The 25,346-nt window shown below is 43.9% G+C and overlaps 2 long non-coding RNA genes across 2 annotated transcripts; both read left to right on the top strand.

Moving 5' to 3' along the window:
• The first annotated feature begins 4,496 nt into the window (after positions 1-4,496).
• LOC143420530 (uncharacterized) lies at positions 4,497-8,393 on the top strand. Its single transcript, XR_013100363.1, has 4 exons — positions 4,497-4,727; positions 4,819-4,884; positions 5,166-5,271; positions 8,097-8,393. It is a non-coding gene; the product is annotated as an uncharacterized LOC143420530 (long non-coding RNA).
• A 60-nt stretch (positions 8,394-8,453) lies between these two features.
• Positions 8,454-16,720, top strand: LOC143420525 (uncharacterized). Its single transcript, XR_013100360.1, has 4 exons — positions 8,454-9,533; positions 9,859-10,213; positions 13,974-14,027; positions 15,935-16,720. It is a non-coding gene; the product is annotated as an uncharacterized LOC143420525 (long non-coding RNA).
• The last annotated feature ends 8,626 nt before the right edge of the window (positions 16,721-25,346 follow it).

Genomic DNA, 25,346 nt, shown 5'->3' with positions numbered 1-25,346 from the left:
AAGCACACATCATGGGACAAGTTTCTCCCTCAGATTTGCTTTGCTCTGCGCACCGCCCCCCATGACAGTACAGGTATGACTCCTGCCATGATGCTTTATGGTCGTGAGTTAGACACCCCGCTTGACCTTATCACTCAGCCTTCTACAGCAGGTGTTGATGAACCGGGTGTGCCTTACCCTGAGACTCTGAGAGCCTCCCTGCAGGAAGCTCACGACCACGCCAAAGCAGCTTTGGACTATAGCCATGACAGACAAAAACATTACTATGACTTGAGACATCGACATGCCACGTTTCGTGTTGGTGACCTTGTGAGAGTTAAGACGCACCCCAGGTCAGACGCTCAGTCTAACTTTACTGCTAAACTTGTACCACTGTTTCAGGGACCATTGTGTGTATCTCAGAGACTCAGTGATATTAATTACAGGCTCACTTGGGTGGACTCCGGTGTGGATGCAGGTGTTTATCATGTTGTGAACATGCAACCGTTCCATACCTGGGACTCTCTCACTTGCCCCATAGTTACGTCTGGCTGGAGCAACAAAAGATGGACTAATGATTTTCACACAACCAGGCTTGATCTGAAGTGAAATGTTCTGGTTAAACCTGTTTGACGCTGTCTTGTTGCATTGCTACTTTGAGTCATGAAATGTAGATGTTTCTGTTTGCTCTACTTAATCCAGTTTTATGGCTCTTTCGTGCGTTAAGGTTCATTCTTGGCATTTACTTAGAAAAAAAAAAAGAACAAAAAAAAAGTGAAAAAAAACTAAGAAAACTGATTTTCCACTGTACATATTCGTCTTATTTTCACCAATTTCATTTTTAAATGGTCTTTTGCCCTGTGTGTGTGCACCAATCTTAGCTGTAACCTATATGTATAGGGTACTGTTAGGTGTGGTGTGTGCTTTTTCAGCTGTGTACGGCTGAGGACAGCCTTTTTCTCACCGGGGGGGGGACTATGTAACAGTTGCTATTGTAATACAGTGTATCACCACATGGCGGCGCCTCCTGTCTCAAGACTGGTGTCACCCCCTTTTTGTTCTTCTTCGCACTCCTCCTGTAATGGATGCTCCCGTGTGTACGCGGACTAGTGTGCTCTTTAGTAATGTGTGGTAGAGGTAGCACTTTTATTTTTGATATTGTAAATAAATGAGTACTTTTTGGAAAGTCAGAAGCTGTTGCTCATTCGCTATCCACCTGCACACCTCCGCGGCTGGCTTCATCTCCACTGCACGTTACAATATGTTTATTTTTTTCGCCTACTCATACATATCATCATTTTTTTACTCCTGGTTCTGTATGTTCATGTTCTGTTCTTTTGTAAACTTCATCTGTTTGTATGTTGTATACTCATTGTGTTTCAATAAAGTTCGATTTAAAAAAAGGTACGTTCTAAACGAAGCTTCAGACGTCACTAATCACGTGACTCTGGCCAAACGAATCAAGCCTCGACACGGTGCTTCTGAAGCAGCGCGTTGATCTTTCTGACACACGCACCGGAGCGTCAGCTTCAAGCGGACCATCACTACGTCTCACATCTAAAGGTGTCAAGGTAACTTTGAACTGAGTTCAGTCAATCTGGAGTTTTTCCAAGTTTTCTGTTGCTCTCTGTGAGAGAAGAGCATTAAAGGCGGGGCTCTCCAGAGTCCACCAGAGTCCCACCCCCATTCTCTGCGGCCTGCTGGAGCGGGAGGGCTAGTAGGAGGAGTTGGCCGTCCGACTGCGGTCTGGGGTGTGGGGCCTCCCTGCTGCTGCGGAGTCGGGGTGGTCTGCCTCTCCCCACCGCAGGGAAAAGGGTAACACCACCTGGGTCTGGGTGCAATTCCCCCCTCCAGGGGCAAGGGTACCTAGACCCGGTTTGTAGAGTACGCTTGGGGAGTGTGATTGTGTGTACAGCGTCTCTTTATGTCTGTCTCCACGTTGGTTGAGTGTGGAGTGAGTGCATATGAGGGTGGGAATGGATGTTTGTGTCTGTGTGTGCCCGTATGTCTGTGTCTATATGTCAGGTTGGGTATCAGACGCCACCTCTCTGGGGACACCTCAGGCCCTCCAAGGTTTGGAGGCCTATCTCCACCCACCACCACTTCCCCTGCCGGTGGCGGACTCCCTCAGGTGTCGGTGTGTTGGTGGTTCTTTGTGTCTGGGGGTGGGCGTCCGGGTACACACCGGCTCACTCCTTGGCGGCCGCTTGTCGGGGCCTGGGGCCTGGGGCTCGCTCGGGCCCCTTTGGAGGTGGGGTGCCCCCGGCCTCTCGGCCTGGGGCTCGGTCACTCAGGCACAGCTGGGGGCCGGCGGAGCTCACGGGCGCGTCACTGCAACTCCCCCTGACTTCTGCTCCGCGGCTGCTGGGCGAGCCCTCATCTGGGACTCTCCTCAGCTCTTACTGGAACAGTGGCGCGGCTGCCCCTCTGTTGGTCTTCCATGGTCTCTTGTGTTCTGGGGGCCTCTGGATGTCTGGAGTTTTGATCTCCTCCATACCCACTTCACACCCTGGAGGACGGGGCTGTGGCCCCCCCACACTCCCTAGCAGATCATTACATGGAGAAACCTTTGGAATGCAAGCATGCTGATCCACACAGGTATGCACACATGGGTATTCACAGACGCGGACTAAAGCTTTCTTGGCTGCTGCCTCAAAGCACACTGTGCACTGTCTATCTTGCGTGCTGCACAATATCGTTTATTATTTAGTAAATATTGATATCTATGACTAGCTAGTTTATTGTGATGGTGCTTTGTTTTCTCTATTATTATGTTGCTCTTTGTTGTTTGCTGTCTCCTCTGTTTGTTTTTTTTGTTTGTTTTTTTTTTCTCCATACAGGTGACCCAGGAGTTCTTTTTTTTTTTCTCTCTCTCTTCCCCCCCCTTCTCACCGTCTCTTCTCCCCTTTGGTTTTCTTTCTTTCTCTCCCCCTCTTTCTCTCATTCATTCCCCCTGTCCTATTTATTAAAAAAAAAAAAAAAAAAAAAAAAGAAAAAATGACAAAGGATGAACTGAAGCTCTGCCATCACGTAATGTCGCATACTGCTGTTTCTGATGTCATTTTAGAAAAAAAATAAAATAAAATAAATAAAAAAAATAAAATTATCGGTCGTACCCATGCTTCCCCGACGTCATGCCAGCGCATATTGGGAAATTCGTAGGCACCGATCGGTTTTCTATCAGCCATTTGCTGGGAGTAAGGGCGCCCTCCGTTTGCGAGGTGCGCCTGCTGCTGGCGGAACAGGGAGGAGAGGGCAGGGCAGCGGGGAGTCTCTGGCTGGCTGGAGTGGCATCTAATAACCAACTTGCAAAACAAAATAAAAACAACACAACAAACAGATATTATGATACAGACTTATAATCTGCACCGATGTTTTTTCTAAATTCTATAAAGTGAGTGCGAGAGCCCTCGGTGCGCCTGCGCGCTGCTGAAGTCAAAGTAAACTTTATTGTCATCTCCGCTACAGACAGTCCAGCATATAGAGAGACGAGACGACGAGGCTGCAGTTACAGCGGTGCAAGTAAACAAACAATAAATATAAGAAGAGTAAGAAAATAAATCTACACTTTAGGACTCGGGGTAAAGGATCAATAACAATTTAAATTTATAATTTACAGTTTGATGATTTAAAATCTCACACAACCCGTCAAAAGGGGCGGGGCCGGCTGCTTCCAAGTAGAGCACATTTCATTTATAATGATGTAAATCCAAGCCCATCATGGATTCACGATCTGAATCCTGGGTTGTGTGAAATCCCAGAAATCAACCTTAGACAAAGTGAATCTGTGAACTAAGGTGTAGGTCTGTTAGGTTAATTGTGCTGATCCTCGGGTTGGGGGATTTGTGTTTGTACTGGGGCGCAAAATTCAAACCAATGGAAGATGGACAATAAAAGTTCAAAGCCATCAGGTGCTCAGGTTAGAAAAAAGAGAAAAGATGCAGGTAAGCAGACGTGTGATTGGATAATGGCAGCTCATCCTGAACCAATCAGACTAAACTCCAAACAATACATTATGTTACAGATTTTAATATTAATTAGTCATTGTTACTTGTTGATTTGTCCTTTTCTCATTGTGTGACGAATTATGACGACTGTTTGGTAGCTGTTATTGTCTCTCTCTCTCTCTTCATGTGTGTTTCTCTGGTGAAACAATAGTTTTGTGTTAATGTTAGGGCTGCACGATTTTGCATAAAATGAGAATCACGATTTTTTGGCTTAGAATTGAGATCATGATTCTCTCATAACAATAAATAAACATAAAACAACAAATGTCTCACGTTTTGTTGTTGCAGCAAAATGTTGTCCTGCTTGAAATTCCGTCTCCACCGTTGCTCGACGCTGCGTGTACAGAGCAGGTAGCGCAACAATAGAAAAATAGTTGCGGGACGGCACTGTGTAGCGTTTGTCTAGGGTGTTGATCGTTTTCCTAAATCCCTCGTTTTGCACAGTGTTGATGGAGCCATATCTTTGGTCAGGTGATAAGTGATAGCCTCCGTAATGTCTTTGTGCCTGCGGGAGTTCGACGTGTATAGGGAAGCGCTGTATAAGGTTCCCGTTATTGATGTTTGGGTGGTTGACCGGGACGGATTTTCTCCTGTCACTTTCTCGTCATCCCTGACGTGCTCTCCGTTGTTTTTTCCCTGCTAATTTTAGCATCACACGGCACAGCTTCTGTATCACGTGGTATAAGGCTCCGCCCTTGTCATCTGTTGAGCAGGAAGAGTGAGCGCTTGTTTTCATGCAGAGTACGTCCCGGATCAAAATGTGAAGTTTTACAAATCACCACTTCTTTAGTGAATATCATTTCAGTCTCAGACAATCTCGTTTCTCTTACAGAGGTTGAATGCAACTTCTGCGGATGGCGGTACCACACAGTGTGCGTGGACTTCCCCTGCACAGAAGGCAACTACAAATGCTGTGAATGCTAAATAAAAAGAAAAAAATGATCCCTGTTGTCTTTGCTTGATGATTGGTTTGAGTCTTGACAATCCACATTGCTGGCGTTGCATCTTTCAATGCCAGCAATGGCAGGTATCAGTGCTCAAACCTTTTGTGTTTGTGTTCAACAAGTTGCCCACCTCGGGAAACAAACATGTGTTCTTTTACTTGTCAGATGAACATATGAGACACTTTGACTCTTCAGTGCAGTGTGGAGCCTAACAAAGATCTGTTTTGTGTCCCAGCTGATCAGCAGGAGGAGGAGAGACTGACGGAGCAGCAGAGGAACATTTTCAGCTACTTGGACTCAGCTCAGCCACTACAGAGGAAACAATGAGCTCAACACAGAAGGTGACAGACAGAGCAGGACCATATGACCAAAGATATTTATCACCATATACATTTGAACATTTGCCATAACGATGTAGCTGACGATAGAATTGACACCAGACAAAATACTTTACAGCTGCACAACTTTATTAAAAAGCCATCAATGTATTTTCACTGAAACAAGCAGCTGTTGTTTATGTGCATTAAAGTTATATAAAAATGTAACAGTGCAAATGCAAATTCCTCGCTGACAGTTTAACCAAAAGGCGTTTCCAGTGGAAACTGGCCGACACATCCTGAGCATAACCATGTATAATATCCACTAAACTTCAGAAGAGGTTATACAGTCGTGGCCAAAAGGTTTGAGAATTGCATAAATATTGGAACCTGGAGAAGTTGCTGCTTAAGTTTTCATAATACAGATTTGTACTTTATTTCAAATTGAACCTTTAAAGGGGCATTTCTGGACTTTTAAAGACCAGTATGTTCCTATAGACCAAATATTTAAAGACCAAAAATGTTCTTCTCTCTTCTCTCTCCTTGTTCTCTCTCTATTTCTGAGAGTGTATCATGTAACACTATAGATCAACTTAGCTCAGAATATATAAAGCATATAAACAGTTACAGCAATATGATGCAACAAACACAGCAGCTACTGATCCAAAATACTCAATGCTTCATAGAACTGAAACCAACATTTATTTTTAGCTCCATTCTGCTGCTGATACAGACTTTAGGTTTCTGAACATTAAACTTGTTGCTGCCTTTCATAGTGTGTAACTTGAAGGCCCTGAGTACTTTCTCCCACACTGAAAACACTGGGATGATCACATTATTTGAACATTACCTAATAAGACTGATTCAGCACAGACAGTTATGTTAAACTTTCCTAGCAGTCCTTCACAAACAGGGAACAGTCTGTCTATTGTCTCCATCTGTCAGCTGCTGCTGGCTCTTCCTCCTCCTCTTCCTCACACACTGCTGAGTTTGTCCTGGTGGATCATCAGGGCTGCAAAGCCTCACAGATGATGTGCAGCAGTGGCTCCCTCAGTCTGTCCTCACTCTGGACACTTGCAGTCGTCACACATGGAAATCAAATGTGTGATAAGCTGCAGGATTCAAACACAAGTGTAACTTATAAACACATGTTCATACTTTTATTCCACAATCAGAGAGAAAGAAACAGAGAGAGAGTGCAGGACAGACAGACAGGTGACAGTCTCAGGTGTACACACTGCTACACAACAGCACCAGAGAAGCAGGATTTAGTGTTTGTGTTATTACGAGTGTAAACAAGAAGAGTTCCAGATGGTGCAGTGGACACATGTGTGACTGCTGTGATTAAAGCATCTTTCTTTCAGCTTAACGAGTGAACCGTCAGCTCGTTCAAACACACGTTAAAGTGCGTTTGGCTCGACACCACCGAACAGAGGCAGCAATATAACACAGCTAACATTAACAGTGCAGTGAATCCTGCTTGTGCCGTGATGTTCAGGACTGCAAACCGAGCAGCATCACTGACTTTCAGCTTGTTGTGTTTGTGGATATATGACTGACTTTAATTATCCACAAAATCATCACATTCTCTGTCAGATTAAGGTCGACTATTGAACGGCGTATATTTTAAAGGCTTTAAAACCAAGTTAACGCTGAAAGTACAAACATCACTAATGTCACATAACTCTGCCGACAAGGCATAGCTATGGCTATGAAATGCTCTTTGTGTATCACTTCTTCATTATGAAAGATGTCATTAATGCACTAGTAATGTCTCATCTGGAGTATTGTTCAATCATTTGGTCAGCAGCTAATAAGACAGATCTTAACAGACTTCAGTTAGTCCAGAATAAGGCGTCCAGATTAGTGTGAAGATGTTCATACTATAGTAATATTGATAAAATGCATAATAACCTTTCTTGGCTTCCTGTACAGGCTAAAATATTCTATGGCTTACTTGTAGTTCTAAAGAAAGCAATTCTGTTAAACACACCACATTTATTCTGCTCAGCTGCAGTATCCAGATGAAATACATCATCATATTACACAGTTTTCAACAAACTGCAATTTAGTAAATGCTCGAGTTAAAAGTAACGTTTTGTAAAACTGTTACATTTAGAGCAACTTTTAAGTGGAATAAGTTGCCTTAAAAAATTAGAGAATTATTCAAAACTTCAATGAACACTTAAAAGCCGATTTACAGAGCTTTTAGTTGTTGTAAATATTGTAAGACATGATTTGTTTTTGAAATTTGTGTAATGTGCCTCAATGTTATTGATATTATTATTATTATTATTGATTGCTTATATTTGAACAATTGTGAAACGTCACTGTGGATGTAAGAGTGAAATTATGTGGATATCTTGAATCCACTTTATTGTGTAATATTTTATGTGAGTATTTGACGGAAGACGAGCAACATCTGTTGTGGAAGCTAACGGGGTTCCTTTAGAATAAACAAACATAGGATTTATTATCACTGAATAATTCTGTATAAATCTATACAAATTATAGAAATATGTAATAGGAAACAACAAAATAATCTAAATTATAAAATAGTGTGTGTGTGTGTGTGTGTGTGTGTGTGTGTGTGTGTGTGTGTGTGTGTGTGTGTACAATCAGGAGGGATGGGCATGATTTTAGTGTTTGAACAGTCATGAATTATCTTTAACAGCAGGTTGGATGTAATGTGTTAGAACTACCAGCAGGTGGGGATAAGAGACCTTTAAGGTGTTTGGTGCCACGCTCCACCTTCAGGTTTAAAACTAGTGTTAATGGAGTTTGAAGGTTGAGTTTGTTCCACGACTGCATTTCACTCACTGCCTCTGTTTGTATCTCTGTCACTGCAGGACCAACATGGAGCCAGAAGTCAGCGCTCTCAGGAGGCCGACAAACCTCACAGAAGAAAGGGAGAGAAAAAACACACCTGTGACGAGTGTGGGAAGGGTTTTACTGTGAGGGCTAAACTAAAACAGCATCAGGTCATCCACACTGGAGAGAGACCGTTCAGCTGTGACTTGTGTGGAAAGTCTTTTTCCTTGAAGGGTTACCTAAAAACACACCAACTCATCCACAGTGGAGTTAAAGCGTACAGCTGTGATCAGTGTGGCAGAGCTTTTACTCACAGTAGCAGCTTACAGAGGCATCTAGTTACCCACTCTGGAGTTAAGCCATACAGCTGTGACAAGTGTGGGATGGAATTTACTCTGAAGGCTTCACTAAAACAGCATCAGGTCATCCACACTGGAGAGAGACCGTTCAGCTGTGACTTGTGTGGAAAGTCTTTTTCCTTGAAGCGTTCCCTAAAAAGACACCAACTCATCCACAGTGGAGTTAAAGCGTACAGCTGTGATCAGTGTGGCAGAGCTTTTACTCACAGTAGCAACTTACAGAGTCATCTAGTTACCCACTCTGGAATTAAGGCATACAGCTGTGATCAGTGTGGCAGAGCTTTTACTCGCAGTAGCCACTTACAGAGGCATCTAGTTACCCACTCTGGAATTAAGGCATACAGCTGTGACAAGTATGGGAAGGGTTTTACTGAGAAGGCTAAACTAACACAGCATCAGGTCATCCACACTGGAGAGAGACCGTTCAGCTGTGACTTGTGTGGAAAGTCTTTTTCCTTGAAGGGTTACCTAAAAACACACCAACTCATCCACAGTGGAGTTAAAGCGTACAGCTGTGATCAGTGTGACAGAGCTTTTACTCAAAGTAGCAGCTTACAGAGTCATCTAGTTACCCACTCTGGAATTAAGGCATACAGCTGTGACGAGTGTGGGATGGAGTTTACTCTGAAGGCTTCACTAAAACAGCATCAGGTCATCCACACTGGAGAGAGACCGTTCAGCTGTGACTTGTGTGGAAAGTCTTTTTCCTTGAAGGGTTACCTAAAAACACACCAACTCATCCACAGTGGAGTTAAAGCGTACAGCTGTGATCAGTGTGGCAGAGCTTTTACTCACAGTAGCAGCTTACAGAGGCATCTAGTTACCCACTCTGGAATTAAGGCATACAGCTGTGACATCTGTGGAAAAACTTTCAGCCAGAGAGGGAGCCGAAATACACACCTACACATTCACACCAGACATGATGTGTACTGCTGTGAACAGTGTGGCAAATACTTTACAACAGACGCACAGTTACAACGACACATGTTTACCCACACTGAGGAGAGACCTTATCAATGTGACCTGTGTGAGAAGACTTTTAAATCTCCACGTCACCTGAGACAACACCAACAGATCCACACCAGAAAGAGACTCTACAAGTGCAGCTACTGTGAGGTATGTATTTATATTGTTATCTTGTCATTTTAGCCTGACTGTTTGGAACAACTCTGCTCATTAAACTGTGTTAGCATGTTAGCAATTCTACTGCATGGAAAAGCAGCTCTGAGTGATTATTCAGATTTTCCTTTCAGTTATGATTTTAGTATTACTGTAGTATTATGGTGGTAGTATTGTAGTTATTGCAGCCCAGTAAACTGAGTGTGTTAACTGAAACAGTCAAATGTAGTTGGACGTCTGCAGAGATGCTCTTTATTTCAGGCGACGTTCAGGATACAAATGTTGAAGGACTGACTTACACTGTCTTTGTGTCTTTGTTTAGAAGCAGAGCGGCACAGATGGATCCAGTTCTCAACCCTGTCATCACTGTGGTGGTGGGAAAGACTTTCATTGTGACCTCTGTGGAAAAACTTTCAGTCGGCAAAAGACCCTAAAAGTACATCAACGTAGACACACTGGAGACAAACTGAAATACTGCAAAGAATGTGGGAGAAGCTTCACCACAACACATCACTTAAAACAACATGAACTGATTCACAGTGGGGTTAAAAAGCACCTCTGTGATCAGTGTGGGTCATCCTTCACCACTGCATGGAAGCTTAAAACACACAAACGAGTCCACACAGGAGAGAAACCACACAAGTGCAGACACTGTGAGAGAAGCTTCTCACAGTCAGGTAATCGTAACATTCATGAATGTGCACACATGGAAGGAAACTACAGCTGTGACCAGTGTGACAAGAGCTTCAGGAATCTCAGTTCATACTCTGCACACAAACGATCCCACGTTACTAATAAACTGTTTCACTGTTACCAATGTGCCCAAACATTCACCTCATTGTCTGCTCTGTGCAAACATCAGCGCGATCACTCAGGGCTGAAATCACTCCCATCACTGGATCACAGTGAATCTGAAGACACAGAAAGATCCTCTGATCAGAGTCAAAAAGCTTGAGATCAGGCTCCACAGAGTTCAGATAGAATCATTTAAACTTGTGTTGAACTGAACTGGTTGCTGGGCTGAACTTCTACATAATACAGATCTACATGGGATCTTCTTTTCTGTTGTTTTACTGAGTCAGTTTTGTCCTTTTTTCTCTGTTCTGGTTTTGCTCGTCTGTAAATGATTGAAACTCAGTCAAATAGTTCATTGTTCTCCAGCAAAACGTTTTGGAAACTCATGTCTAACAAAATGAAAAAAAACCCCTCCTAAAACAAAATAATGACTCTGGAAAGCTGGTCTTTGGTCCCCCCATTTCTGGGACATTTGAGACTTCCCTGGTGAAGGCACAGGCTCCTCGACACGTAAACAGCTGCAGGAGAGAGAAATCATGTAAATGTATTTGCTCGGGTATAAATCACCCAGCGATAGTGTTCTAGGGTTAAAGAGAAACTACATTTTCTAAGAACTGTCTGACGTTCACCTCTCACTCTCAGAAAGTATACAGACTTTCTTTGATTCACTAGTGAGATAAAATGCATTTCTTGGACAACTTGACTTTGATATATTTGTTTTCCAGGAGCAAAGGTCTGTTTATACTGGCGAGCGATGCAGGCAGGAAGACTCTTTACACTGTGACTGACTAATCTATCTCTTCATCATGACTTCTGCTGTCGTGGTTTTAAACCTGCGCAGTGGAGAAAAGAAGCTGAAAGAAGCTTCCTGCAAGTATCTGATGTGTCTTTAAAGAACTAAATCCTCCTCATCCTCACAGATACTCCCTCCTTAACCAGTTTCTTAAACTAGCTAACAGGTGGAGCGACACCACTGCGTACCAAAGGTTATAAAGTTAACCACACAGCAGACACTCTCGGTGCGTCAGCTGTGTGGAATCGAGTTGTTCTTGCATTAATACACATACTGAAGTAACTGCCATGAGAAAGGTGAACTGAAGCTTTGATGCTAAAGCTAAGAACCTTTTGTTCACACTGGCAAGTGTTCAATGTTACCATTTATGCCAGTTTATTAATAAAGTACTTTTAAAAACAGCAGCAGGGCTGACAAAAGTGCAATAAAACCAAAAATCTATGAAACAGCAAATAATGAAATATTTTCATTTCAAGACCTTTTTATTAACTCTTCTCCGGCCTTCATAGGACATTTACTTGTCTTACACTCTTTCAGTTGATATGAGTGACCAATATCTAATTCATTAGCTCACTAGTGCTTTACTGTTATATTCAGTCTGCTGACTGAGATCAGGTGACATTAAAAAAATCGCTCGTGAATGAAATGTGAAAACAAAAATCATTGTGATCAAAGCTCTCTTGTTTGCTCTGAGGCACTAAAGCCTGCACAGGTAATAAGCTTCTTGGCTTTAAGTGAGGATTTCCATTCGTTTGCAAGCAAATGAAGAAACAACAGTTTGTACGGACTTTAGCGCCCTGTTGTCCTCATGTGTGGACGTCACATTTTGGGATGTTTAGACCAAAATACAAAGTTTTGCTCCACAAGGACCTGATTTGCACTTACGAGGTCATTATCCTGCCTCTGTTCTATCGACATTTAAAGCGAATATCCTCATATGTGGATCTCATTTCTCTCAGAAACAAAGTTCTGGTAATTCTTTGTTTGTACATGAATCAGGTCCCAAACAGCCCAAATAGCAAAGAGACTTTAAAAATGCATGAAAGAGTTCAGGTCTTAGGAGGTTAAAGCTCTAAAAGAGAAACTCCAGTGAAACAAGTTGAGGTGACCACGTGTGTGTTGTTGTCACATGTTACTCTGCACGCCAGCAGGTGCCGACAGGTTAATCTGGCCCTGCTTTGTTTGTCCTTTTGGAGCAAAAAGCCTGTTTTTCTTGTGTTTTTAACTACATTTGATCATCACGTTGCTGATATCGTCTGATCTGCATCCCAACTGCTAAGTTTGTGTTATTTAGGTTGTTTCTTTGAATGTTTCTCTTGCTAACTGTCTGAGGTTCACCTCTCACAGAGTGAACATAATTCGGCCCTTGTAGGATTAAACTTTGTGGTTGCAAAACCGTCCATTTGTTTACCACAACTGACATGTTTCTGAATCCATCCCAGAGCCGAGGGTTTGTGTAAGTGGGTTTTTAGTGTGGGTTTTCGTGCTGGCAGGGAGGCAAAAGGTGATTTCAGTGTCTACTATATAAAGAGGCAGCAGCTTCCAGATCTTCATCTGTGTTCTCCTCCATCATCATTTCACTCATCACATGGCTTCACATCTCACCCTTCTGGGAGTGGTGCTGTGCTCCTCATGGTTTCTGCTTCTGAAATCCCACCTCAGGCAGACTTTGATTTACAGGCAGCAACAGTCATCCATAATGGTTCTTATTTTACCGCCCATCTAGTTTCATAACCACATGTCCAACTTAGGGTTGCAGGAAGGGGAGCTTCAGTACATGTTCACGTACTGTGTTGTGTGATATACTACAAGTGTTTGTCCCATAAGTATTTGGACAATGAACTCTGCTGTAGCTGTGTCTCTGTCCAAAGTAAAACAATCAGGATGTGTTGAAGTGCAGAATCAGAGTTTTAATTCGAGGGATTTAACAAAAGAACTGCTTTAACTGCTTACTGGCTGCGTTCAGCTGTTACTCACAGGGCACCACAGTGGGTGACTGTTCATGTGTGATTGGACACATTTTTAGGCCTGATGCCATTTCTGACACAACCCCAAAGAGATGTTTTGTCTCCTCCTGAGATTCAGCCGCTGAGCTTCCACTTGGTAGGCAAATGTGTAAAGAACTATATTCAGGGGCGTTTTTAGCCCGTTTTGGGGGGTGCTTCCCAAAATGGATCAAAGCACCCCCAAAGATTTCTTACTTTTTTGACAATATTTGGTGTTTGTGTGATACACTACAAAAAATATAGAAAGTATACAGTACTTGGTTGAGATCTTTTAACAACAGAAGTATAGATAACCCCCCTCCCAGAATGGTTTGTTCCAGCTCTCCCCTGCTCTGGCTCTGGTGCCCTTTGTGCCAGAGAGATGGTGGCTGAGACGCAGCAGAGCGGAGGTGGAAGTGCCTGGCTTAAAACAGGACATGTTAGCTGCATTTAACCTTCAGTTACTCTTTATATAGTTGGTAGGAGTCAGACCATGTTTCTGTTTACCTGAAAAACATTACACCAGGTAACCTGCTGGGTTAAACGTGTTTTCCGACGATGTTTGCTGCCCTACAATCCGTCCTGCTCTGTAGTAAAATCAGAGACATTTGACCGTCCTGTTGCTCCCATTGAAATGTATACAGCCTGTTTAAAATCTAAAACTAAAAACTGTCCGTAGCTGCTGTTGTTACCACTGTCCTGTTTGAAAAGGAAGGAATGAGAGAAGCTGCTCACTTTGTCATATGTGCCGATATTAAACCCAAGGTACTTACCAGGTAACTGACTGGATTCCCATTAACCTTATAACTCCTGTTGTGTGTGTGTGTGTGTGTGTGTGTGTGTGTGTGTGTGTGTGTGTGTCAGTCAGGTTCATAATGGATATAAGGACGTCTTTTCAAAAGAAGCAGCAACATTCAGGTAAAAATGAAAGAACAAATGATCCGTCAATAAAGGATAATGTTGGATCAGTGTTTCAGTATTTATGTCTTTTATTTGATGTTCATGTGTTTGGTTATTTGCCTTTTGGTTGAAAGTACACTGAGGGAGGACTTTTTTATTAGTGGTTTCAATAGTATTTTTTCATATTAATGTAATTTTTTCATCTAATACAATCTATTTGTGTATGATTATCAGTTCAAAGAGGGAAAGAACAAGGTCAGGAAGAATCAGGTAAGGAAGCAGACAGGGAGCAGTGACAGTTACAGCAGAAACTGTTAAACTGATTGAGAGAGTTGATCACCAAACACTGATAGATTTGCCAACCTGAAGGTGAGGTTAAAATAAAAGAAACAATCTGCAGAGCCATGTTAGTCGTGTCTGCAGTGAAGAGCTTTTTACACATTGTACCATAGGCACAGTTGCCTCCATTTTTATAATTGTTTAAATTAATATTTTGTACATTTGTACATTTCAAGGACTCTATTTTTGGAGTGTATTTTTATGTATCTGTATTATATTATACGAACACTTTAAAAGTCTGTCCAAAGAATCACTCAGTTTACTTTTTACTCACTATGAGCATCATTCATCATTCATTATTCTCCCCAGTAATTAAGGTCAGGATATGTATGTTTTTATTCCAATCCATTCTTCTTTAGCAGCGTTTAAATAACCTTGATCAGATTTGATGGTTTTGTTACAAACTTTTCAAAAACTGTTTGATTAGAGTTTGTTTTTAGAATTGAATATTGATTTATTGATTAGCATTCAAATATCTCAGTGAAAACAATAAAGATCTACCACAAAGCAAGAAACCGAGACAAGGCTAATCAAAAGGTACTGGCTGAAGCATGTTTATTAAATTGTGTTAAAATGTACAAAACAGTGATGTCATGTTTTGAGACTTGATGAATTTAAGAATCTTATGATTTAATACAGAAATTTGCAGACTTGCACAGAGAGGGTAAAATTAGGATGACTGATAACGGAGACGAAGACAACAGACGACGAGGACAGGAAGGAACAGGGGTTTAAATGCACCAAGGAGACAGTCAGAGAGAACTCGGGACAGCTGGAGGCATGTAGGGATGCAGGGACTGACAGAGACGGGGAAGACGTCTCATCGTGACGAGTAAAGTTTATCTTGCCTGGCTGGGCAGCTCTCTGGGTGCTCAGCACCCCAAAGCTCTGATCCTAGAATCGCCCCTGGTTGAGACGCATTTTCTCTAAACACCGGGTCTCTGCACCAAACACTGGTCCACCCCAAGGATCGGGTCCCCCGACACAAACAGAGTAACATAGTGTACGCTGTTAAGTGCAGGAGGATTGTCAGGATTTATACATCGGGGAAACCAAACAACCTCTGGCTACAACACAGAAGAGCCACCTCGTCAGGCCAGGACTCTGCAGTCTGTTTACACCTACAGGCCAGTGGACACTCTTTCAATGATGAGGATGTAACATCCTGGACAGGGAGGAACGCTGGTTTGAGGGCGGAGTCAAGGAGGCCATTTACGTGAAAAGGGAAAGACCATCTCTGAATGGAGGAGGGGCCTAAGGGTCCATCTGTCACCATCTTACATGCTGTGATTGCAGCCATTCCCCAACTCTGTGAATGGGACTCATGGACATGGATCAGTGGTTGTTGATCGATGGTCATGAGAATCTGCATGATTAAGATGAAGGAACTGACCTCAGCCCCAGTGGGCTGGTTTCAGTCATTATGCAAATGTCCTGTTTATAAGATTGAAACCTGCAGCTGAGACTGAAGACGTCACCTGATGATGACGAAACGTTTCTCTCACAAAACGCTGCGTCCAGATGAACAGAACCAACTTTTGGAGACTCGTCTCTTGTACTGACTCACAGTTTTGTGTCTCTTGCAGCTGTTTCATCGGGCATGTTTGTTGTGACCCAGAGTCCAGATGTTTCTGTCATGGAGGGAGAGACCGTAAGCATCACCTGCTGCTGGACAAGAACGTCTGAAAGATTCAGGGTGGCCTGGCTGAAAAATCAAACAACAATTAAGAGAGAGACCAACGCAAATCAATCTCCAAGTGTCTGAAAAAGGAGGCAAAGACTCATCTTTGAACATTTCAAACATCAGAGGATTCAGGAACACACATCTGTAAAGTGACTGTGGAGATTCCATCTTTAACTGTGTCTAAAGGAAATGGGACCATCATCACAGTCAGAGAGAAGACGGTGAATAACAACAACAACAACAACCACACAGACTCCAGTGAGTGAACACGTTCAGTTTGGTGACCAACACGCCTCCAAAATATGTCAACGTCACCTTTTACAGATTAAACGCTGTCACATGAAAGTCTAGTCTGTCACGTGTCTGTGCTGTTACCGTACACGTGGCAGCCTTTGGTCGTCTGAAGGGACGATTAATAAACATTGAATCCTCCAAACCAGAGCGATGAAACTACCTGAACGTCTGTCAGCTGAAAACCTTCAAACTTACAGACGTTTGTGACGACTGGCTTAGAAAAAACTTTACAAACTTGTTCAGCGTTTTTGGTTTTGTTTTAAATTTATCTGATGATTCCAAAAACACTGCTGATTAAAAATGAATGATTGACTTTTGACTGATTGTCTCATTTAATGAATTAATTAATACTTATCATAGTAAACTCCTCTGGGTTACCATAGTAACACGACCAGTAAAGATGCTGTGGCATGCAGACTGGAGCAGCAGGGATCAAACCACCGACCTTTCTATTGTCAGGTGACCTGCTCCACCTCCTGAGCCCCACTTCTCATGACAAATGACTTCCTTTTCTTTTATTCTCACTGACACTTGAGGATCATGTTTGATTAGAGCTGCTGCTGATTCTGCAGCCACAGGATGTGCCGAGGCTCAGGGAGGGGCAGCCATGTGACCAGTTCGGCTGAGAGAAAGAAGACATCAAAGACGTGCTGTGGAAGAGCCAGATATGAATAATAACTCATGATTAAACACGTAGAGGTGTATTAACACACAGTGAGTGAAGAAGAAACACCCAGTGCATCATGGGAGTCCCCCAGCAGCCTACACCTATTGGGTGGTTGTTACATGTACAAGATTCAAACTTGTGATTTGAACGAAATAATTTCATGTTTCTGTGGTGAACATAATTAAATCATGTAGCATCTGCATGAAATTCAGACACTTAATTCTTGTTCTTGTTGAGATGACAGGATACAATCTAGTCAGAGTGGTTCGTTACCTGGACTCACGAAGTTCACAAGATCACATTAGATGTCAAACTGCAGGAAAATCACTGGAGTTTTCAGCAGCAGACAACTACGCCCACAACAACAGATTTCTTTGAGTGTAACTAAGGGAGGATCCAGGGTCACCTGGTCCAGCCCTAACTATATGCTTTAGCAAAAAGGAAAGTTTGAAGCCTAATCTTGAAAGTAGAGATAGTGTCTGTCTCCTGAATCTAAACTGGAAGCTGGTTCCACAGAAGAGGGGCCTGAAAACTGAAGGCTCTGCCTCCCATTCTACTTTAACCCTTAGATGCACACGTGGGGTCAAAAATGACCCCAGGGGTTGTTTTTCTCCAAAATCTTTAAAATGCAAAGTTGTAATATATTCATATTCCAGGTATTCCTCATAAAATATGTTTGTGACATGAGGCCATTTGCATTTTTATTTATTTTTTCATTAATTAAAAAAATGCAGTTTTTGTATCACTACCCCACTCTTCCACAAGTGGGGTTAAAAATGACTCCAAGCAGTTCCTATGGAATCTTCTATGAAACTTTCATTCTTAGCAACTCTGACTGTTCCTCTTACTCTTCTGATGGATCAAGAATTAATTTTTGCACAGTAACGTACATGATTTATAGTCAGGGCTGCACATAAGTGGTCCGCAGGTGTGCATTCGCTGTCAAAATATGAGCATTCCCGGAAATTCAGAGAATACACGCTTCTTTTGCGGTGGAGGAGCACCTGTCACGGTCCTGGGGCTCCTGACCCAGCGTTTTTAGTTCTTTGTGATGTTTGTATTTTTGTACTTGTGTGAGTTATTCTATGGTTTCTAGTTTCGATCCCTTGCCCTTCATGTTGCTCTGTGTCCCCTCTGTTCTGTGTAAGTCTGTGTCTGCATGTTTGAGTTCCCCTCTGTGTCTCTCGGTTCTTAGAGTCCTCCGCCTTATGGTTTATGTCTCTGTGTTTCTTAGCTGCTGTCTCCACTGTGTCAAGTTCGCGTCTCTGTGTGATCCTTCCTGTTTTACTTTGAAGGTCCGTGTCTTATGTGAATGTGTCCTGCTTTGCTTGTCTCGTCAGTCCTGATTTCTCCCAGCTGTGCCCTCCTTCTGTGTCTCATTCCCCTCGTTACTCCCCAGTGTATTTAAACCCTGTGTTTCTCTGAGTCAGTGTCGCGTCGTCCCTCTTGCTGTGTGTGATTCTCCCCGTGTCTTCTGGTATGTGTTATAATTAGCATTTCCCAGTTTAGTTTTGCATTGCTTGTGTTCTGTTTTCCAGCAATAAAGCTGTGCTTTTGAGTTCAAGTTCTGTCCCCGTGAGTTTGCGTTTGGGTCCAATCACTGCCTGCCACACAGCGTTTCATGACAGTACGATGTGACCACAACATGGACCCAGCAGACTTACCCGGGGAGAGCAATCTGATACGTGTGTAACGCCTAGTCGAGTGGATAACCCACACTTCAAATACACGGGCAAAGATTGTGGGAATAAATGCTATCGAAGCAATCCTCGGAGGAAATTCCCATCTCCGCCAGGTCAGAGGATGTGTGGACTTATTGGCCAATTTGAGGCGGCGCGAGCCCAGCAGCAACAGACAACAGCCACCCTGGAGCAGCCACGTCAGCCACACCGGCCGGATGTGGTTTTGCCCGGCCCTTCGGAGCCGTCTGCAAGGAAGAAACGACGATCACGCCGCCAGCGCGCCACCCCACAGCCGGACGTTCGGACTTGTACATCGCCGGCTGTGGTGAGTAAGGACTCTGTTTCTGTGTCGAACCGTGGGACTATTCGTTCAGGGGTTGTGTTTTGTGCTACGGATGGTAATGTGAACAGTTTATCAGCTGCCCAGCCTCCTGAAGCTCTCTTAGCTGCCCAGCTACAAGCTGCGTCTCCTGTGTCCCCGCTAGCACAGCCATTAACTCCACCACAAGCTCCATTTTCACCTCTACCATCTCTTCAGTCATCAGTTCGGTCTGCCGCTCAGTCACCCTTAGCTCCATCTTCCACACTACCACCTGTTTCTCTTCTGCCACAACCATCACTACACTCAGCCATTCAGGCTGCTACTCAGTCAGTCATTCAACCTATAGCCCTGCCATTAAGACACTCTGTAGCTGAGCCATTATCCATCCAACCCGCAGCCAATTCAGCTGCTCCTCCACCCGTTACACCTCCACCACAACCGTCACTGCAGTCTCCAGTTCAGTCCCCTGCAGCTCAGCTTTCCCCAGTGCAGTCTCCAGTGTCCCCAGTGCAGCCTCCCTTAGCACAGTCATCCACTCAACCACCAGCACCACAACCATCACTACCTCTAGTTCATTCCCCTGTGAAGTCATTAACTCCACCACCTACTCCACTCTCACCACCACCGTTACTACAGACATCAGTTCAGTCCCCTGAGCGGTCATTTACTTCTCCACCATTAGCAGCTCAGGTCCCCGTGTGTCCAGCAGCTCAGGTCCCCGTGTGTCCAGCAGCTCAGGTCCCCGTGTGTCCAGCAGCTCAGGTCCCCGTGTGTCCAGCAGCTCAGGTCCCCGTGTGTCCAGCAGCTCAGGTCCCCGTGTGTCCAGCAGCTCAGCTCGCACCTGAACCTTTGGCCCAGTTCCCCGTAGCAGTGCAGTTTTCTAGCCAGCTTAACTTTGAGCCCGGGGTCCCAATTCTCTCTGGCTCTACATCAGCTCCTGCTGGAAGCTCGGATGAGCTCATCCAGCACTCCGCGGCTCCCGCGCCGCCATCTACCTCGTCCGCTGGGGGTTCCAGTGAGCCCAGCCAGCACCTCCTCGTCTCCGCTGGAGGGTCCGAGGGGCCCGTTCAGCCTCCTGTCTCCGCTGGAGGGGCCCGTTCAGCCTCCTGTCTCCGCTGGAGGGTCCGAGGGGCCCGTTGCTCCACCAGCGTCATCAGCTTCAGCGTCGCCTGGTCCAGCTCCAGCGTCATCAGCTTCAGCGTCGCCTGGTCCAGCTCCAGCGTCATCAGCTTCAGCGTCGCCTGGTCCAGCTTCAGCGTCGCTTGGTCCAGCTTCTGCTTCGGCTTCGTCAGCCTTGTCTGGTCCTGCCTCGCCTGGTCCTGTGCCCACCGAGCCTCGGCCAGTACGCCTGACACTTAAGAACCGCCGCTGCCTTCTGCGCGGCCGGCCCCCTGAACTGCTCTGTCGTCTCCTTCGCCGCCGCCGCCGCTGCCTTCCACGCGGCCAGCCACCTGAACTGCTCCGTCGTCTCCTTCGCCGCCGCCGTTGCCGTCCGCATTGTCGGCCCCCTGAACTGCCCTGTGTTTGGGCTGTTTTCTTGGGCTCCGGTGTTTGCTGTGCTCCGCTTTTGTTATCTAAAGTAACACGGCTGCTATGAGGCCAGCTAGGATCCCTGTGGCCCTACAAATGATCCAGGACGGATGGGATGAAGAGCCCATTGGAGGCATTGACTCAGAATCTCACATCTAAGATATAGAGGACCCAGACTATTGCCCCCCCACTGAACAAGGCCTGTCAGATACAGAGGAGTCCTCTGAAGAGGAAATAAATATTTAGTCTAACAGAATAAGCCCCTCTTACTGCTCTAGCCACAATATTCTGAATTAGTCGGCCAGGGCTTGCACCTGGGTTTAGTACTTTCTCCCCACTAAATGCATGGAAGATGTTCATGTCTGATAATTTAATAGAAGAGGTGCTGTCATACACAAACATGGAGGCACAAAGAGAAGCCACAGACAGGGGAAAGAGTGGAAAAATGTAATCAAACATAAGCTCCTGGCCTTCATTTGATTGACCATTCTTGCAGGAAGTGAGAAGAACTGGGATGTACCAGTCGGTGTGTTTTTTGGGAGTCCTCTGCATAACCCATTGTTCAAGGCCACTATGTCAATTCAAAGATTTAAAGATTTCGCCGTTTCTTGCACTTTGAGGACAAGAGGACCAAAGCCTACCGACTGAAAACAAACCACATGGCAGCTTTCTGCTACATATGGGGCCTGTTCCTGGTCAACTGCAGGCAGAAATTCATCCACAGTGATTGTGTTACAGTGGATGAACAACTTGTGCCTTTCAGAGGGAAGACCCAGCTTCTGCAGTATATGCCGAGCAAGCATACAAAAGTGATACAAAAACTTAAAATTAATGAAAAAATAAATAAAAATGCAAAGGGCCTCATATCACAATCATGTTTTATGAGAAATACCTCAAATATGAAAATATTACAACTCTTCGTTTTAAAGATTTTGAAGAATAACAACAGAGTTTATAGCAAAATGCATTGTTTCTATTTGGGGTCATTTTTGACCCCACTCGTGGAAGAGTGTAGGTATTGGTAGGTTGTGCATCCAAGGGTTAAATACTCTAGGAACAACAAGTAGGCCTGCAGTGTGAGAGCAAAGTGCTCTAATAGGGTGATATGGTACTATAACAGGGGTCCCCAACTCCTGGACTCCGGTCCAAATCCAGACCCCAAGAGGATTTTGTCCGGATCACAAAGCAGTTTCTCATTTACCGCGTAGTTGGATAGTTTCTTCCTGCCGGCTGCCGTGGCTGACTTTTGAACTGGCGCGACACGCAGCTATGCAGGTTAGCATCATGCTGGTCCACTCTCCCAGCCAGCTGTTGGCGGTAATGCACCACCAACTGCCAATAAAACGACAAAGAAGAACAAGCTATGTGGGTGTGCGGGTTGATAGGTTACTATCTTGGGAGCTTGCTGAGTGGATGAGTAAAAGAAGATGGCTTTGTCAAAAATACTTATAAAGTTATAAAGAGTGGAAGTCTGAAGAGCTGTTATGAAATCAAACATAAGAACTTCAACCAAAGCTGTGCGCCTGGGTCTGACGGTAGAACAAGAAGAATAAATGAGGTATGAGCGGCTACACGGCTGATAACAGTCTGTGACAGCACAACAGCATACGAGTGTTCACTGTGAGCATGGTGGACTTTAGGAGGACACAAAAAGACTTTCACTGACTGGAAAATGATGAAGAGTGAAAGGAAGCTGCAGCAGAAACACTTTTTAGTTTGGAAGAGAAACAATGTAACACTTTTAGATGGAAACAAAGTAAAGTGTAACAATTTACCTTCAATAAAAAATAAATTACATCCTATAAACATTTGAACCGTTTGATACTGAAACATAAAATGAAATAAACTCCATAAACAATCAAAATGAATTCAAACTGATCAGCAACATTAACTCAGGAGCACAATATATGAAACACTTTAACCTACAAAACAAAAACGAATCAAACAGTTTGTGCTGATTTCTTTCTTTGATCAAAATAACAAAGTCAGCATTAATGGCTCCGACGAGCACGTTTTGCAGTGCACAGCTTTTCAAAGCAGCTTTGAAGCAGGATCCTGCAGCTCTCAGCTCCTGCTCAGTGTTTAGCTGGGACTTGGTCTGCAGCAGCAGCAGAGAAGCCTCACAAAGATGAGACTAAAGGAAGAAGAACGCCCAGAGCCTGCTGCCCTCAGAGTGGATACTGCTTCTCTACACTCAGCCAGAATCCACTCAGTGTCTGTGATGTGAACTGCAGTCTCAGTGTGGAGTCAGACGTCAATGAACTGGTTCTGCTCTGCAAAGCTGAAACCAGTTGGAGCTGGTCATGCTGGGAACTGTTTTCATGGAAGTCCTTTTAAAAGTATCCCATCAGTGATGAAATATGCTGCTTGATATATGGAGTCACTGAGGCGGCATCATCGTCAGTAGTGTCAACAAATTCATGCAGGTTCTCCAATGAATCTGTGTCTCCTTCATCGAGTCTCCTGCCCCACACTGCAAGCTTTCAGTGACAGAGCTGATCTTGTGACCTGAGGGAGGTTTTTATCTTTCCCTTGAAGCTGTAGATTTACTTCATTTCCAAATATGTCCCTCAGGTAGGCCAGTTTTGCCAGGAAGCTCTCATCACTAACTCTGGGACTTCATACTTGTGCTCCTGCTCCAAAAACATCTGATCTGCTCTCTGAGCTCAAAAACTCAGGACAAGACTTTTCCTGGTGACAGCCGCCTGGCTTCACTGTGAAACAGCACAGCTTGATGTTCGGCTCCATCTCCTCACAGACAGCAGAGACACTCTTGTTTTTACTGGTCTGGTCTTTATAAAACCGACTACACCAATAATTTCAGTCATAACCTCACTGAATTCAGAGGAAAGCTGCTCTCAGTGTGAAACACTCCAGCAGAGGGCGCTGTTAAGTCCTTATTGTAACACAGTTACTGTGTGCAGTTAGACTTCATACATAATCTGCACTTATTTCCATCAGACATGCTGTCAGTCAATGATTGGTTTCTATTGATTCTACTTCCTGTTGACTCGTTTGATGACATTGAAACAATCACAGCTGATTGTGTGATGATGTAAACTGTCACTGTTACATTCAGTGTGTGTGACATAATGTTAGTGCAGGCTGATAACAGCCTGGTTCTGTTAGAAACACATGAACGTGTCCATAGATCAGTGTGTGTTTAACATGAGAGCTTCAGCCCTGCTGATGTGTTAAATAAAGACATGCAGGAAAACTGATGAGACTCTGAAATAACTCTTTATATTTATAATGTAACTCTGCATCAAAAGAACAACAAAGGATCCCAGACAGGTTTCTGTGAACAAAGACCATTCTGATGTTTCTGTGTTTCTAACACTTTGACATTATTAGTAAACAGACTGCAGTGAGCAGCATTTATAAAGAGCTTCTATATAAAGATATGACAGCTGTTTGACAAGTTTATCACTCTGTGTTTGGACCTGATCAGTCCAGCTGTTTACTTGAAACATGTTCATTTACCTGTTCTGTTATATTCATGTTCTTGTCTCTGTTGAAAACACATTTTAATGTCCCTCAGATTTTTCTCCCAGATGAATAAATATAAAAATGACACAAACTGACTGCAGCTACTTTTTGTCCTTTCTGTCAAAAACCTTCATGTGACTCATGAGAGACACGTTTCAGCTGTTTGTGACAGATCAGAGGCCAACAAGTCATTTATAACACTTTCCATCATTGTTTAAAGTTCTCAGTGTTTCTGTGTTGCTGCGTATAGGATCTCCCAGCATCATCACTGTGCTGTCCAATCATTGTGTGCGAGGTTACCCTTATAGTGCGATGTGTGTTTGCACAAAGAGAAGCATGTGTGTCAAATATAAATAAGCACAGAACAGAAACAGCTGCTCGTTTCTTCTGTTTAGAGTCAAGTTAGTGTTTTGTGTCTTTGTTTGAGGCCTGATGTCGAGCAGAGGTGTGTGTAACTGCACTGCTCTGTTATATGTGTGAAGTGTGTGCTTCTCTTCAGCATCATCTTTGTCACTGCTGATTCCTTTGTGTCATCATGTGTTGAGAAGAGAGAACAGTTATAACGGAGGAGCAAAAGGAAGCCCTGAAATCTGCATCAACAAGGAAGTGTTGGCTCACCAGTGATCCCAGCAGAGCCACTGGTTTGGCTCCAGTTGTTCTAGATTCAATGATGTTGTTGCTACAGATACATGTCAGCATCTTTATTGAATTTTATATGAAGCAGAAATGGTGTCATTAGGAGAAGAAGAGGAGAACAAGTCCGGCGAGGAGGCAGCAGCTCTTAAAGATGAAACAGCAGCTCAGCCCTGAGCTCAGAGAGCTGCACATGAAAAAGCTCCTCAAGCAGATCCTGTCAGAGGTTTGTCATCAACAGGAGGAACTGTTCACATCATAGGATGAAGATGCTGTCAGCTGGATGAAGAAGGTTATTTAATGGCAAACGTTCACACTGAAGTCAAATTGTTGTCGTGTTGAACAGATTCATGTACTGATCGTCTCCAGAATGTTAGAAGAGCTTCAATGAATCATTAGAAACAACTTACAGCTGCACAGCTGTGTCAAACACATCTGTGTGTCATTGTGGGATTGTTGTGTTTCTACATGTGACACACGTCTAAAACATGCACACAATCTGAACACAAACAGGGACTCATGTGTTCCCACAGCCAGATGCTGAGAGCCATTTCCTTGTAGTCCTGTGTCTACATACATGAACCATTAGATGTTATTGGAATGATTGTGAGCTCTGATAGTTTCATGTGTGTTTAGCTGGACGCTGTTTGATCCTCGACATGTTTAAAGGTGTCCAGTCCTGAGACACTGGGGCTGG

This window comes from Maylandia zebra, linkage group LG2 (assembly GCF_041146795.1).
Source record: "Maylandia zebra isolate NMK-2024a linkage group LG2, Mzebra_GT3a, whole genome shotgun sequence".
Taxonomy (NCBI): Eukaryota; Metazoa; Chordata; class Actinopteri; order Cichliformes; family Cichlidae; genus Maylandia; species Maylandia zebra.
Note: the sequence above shows the minus strand (reverse complement) of the source record. Positions and strands in the feature narration are given on the sequence as shown.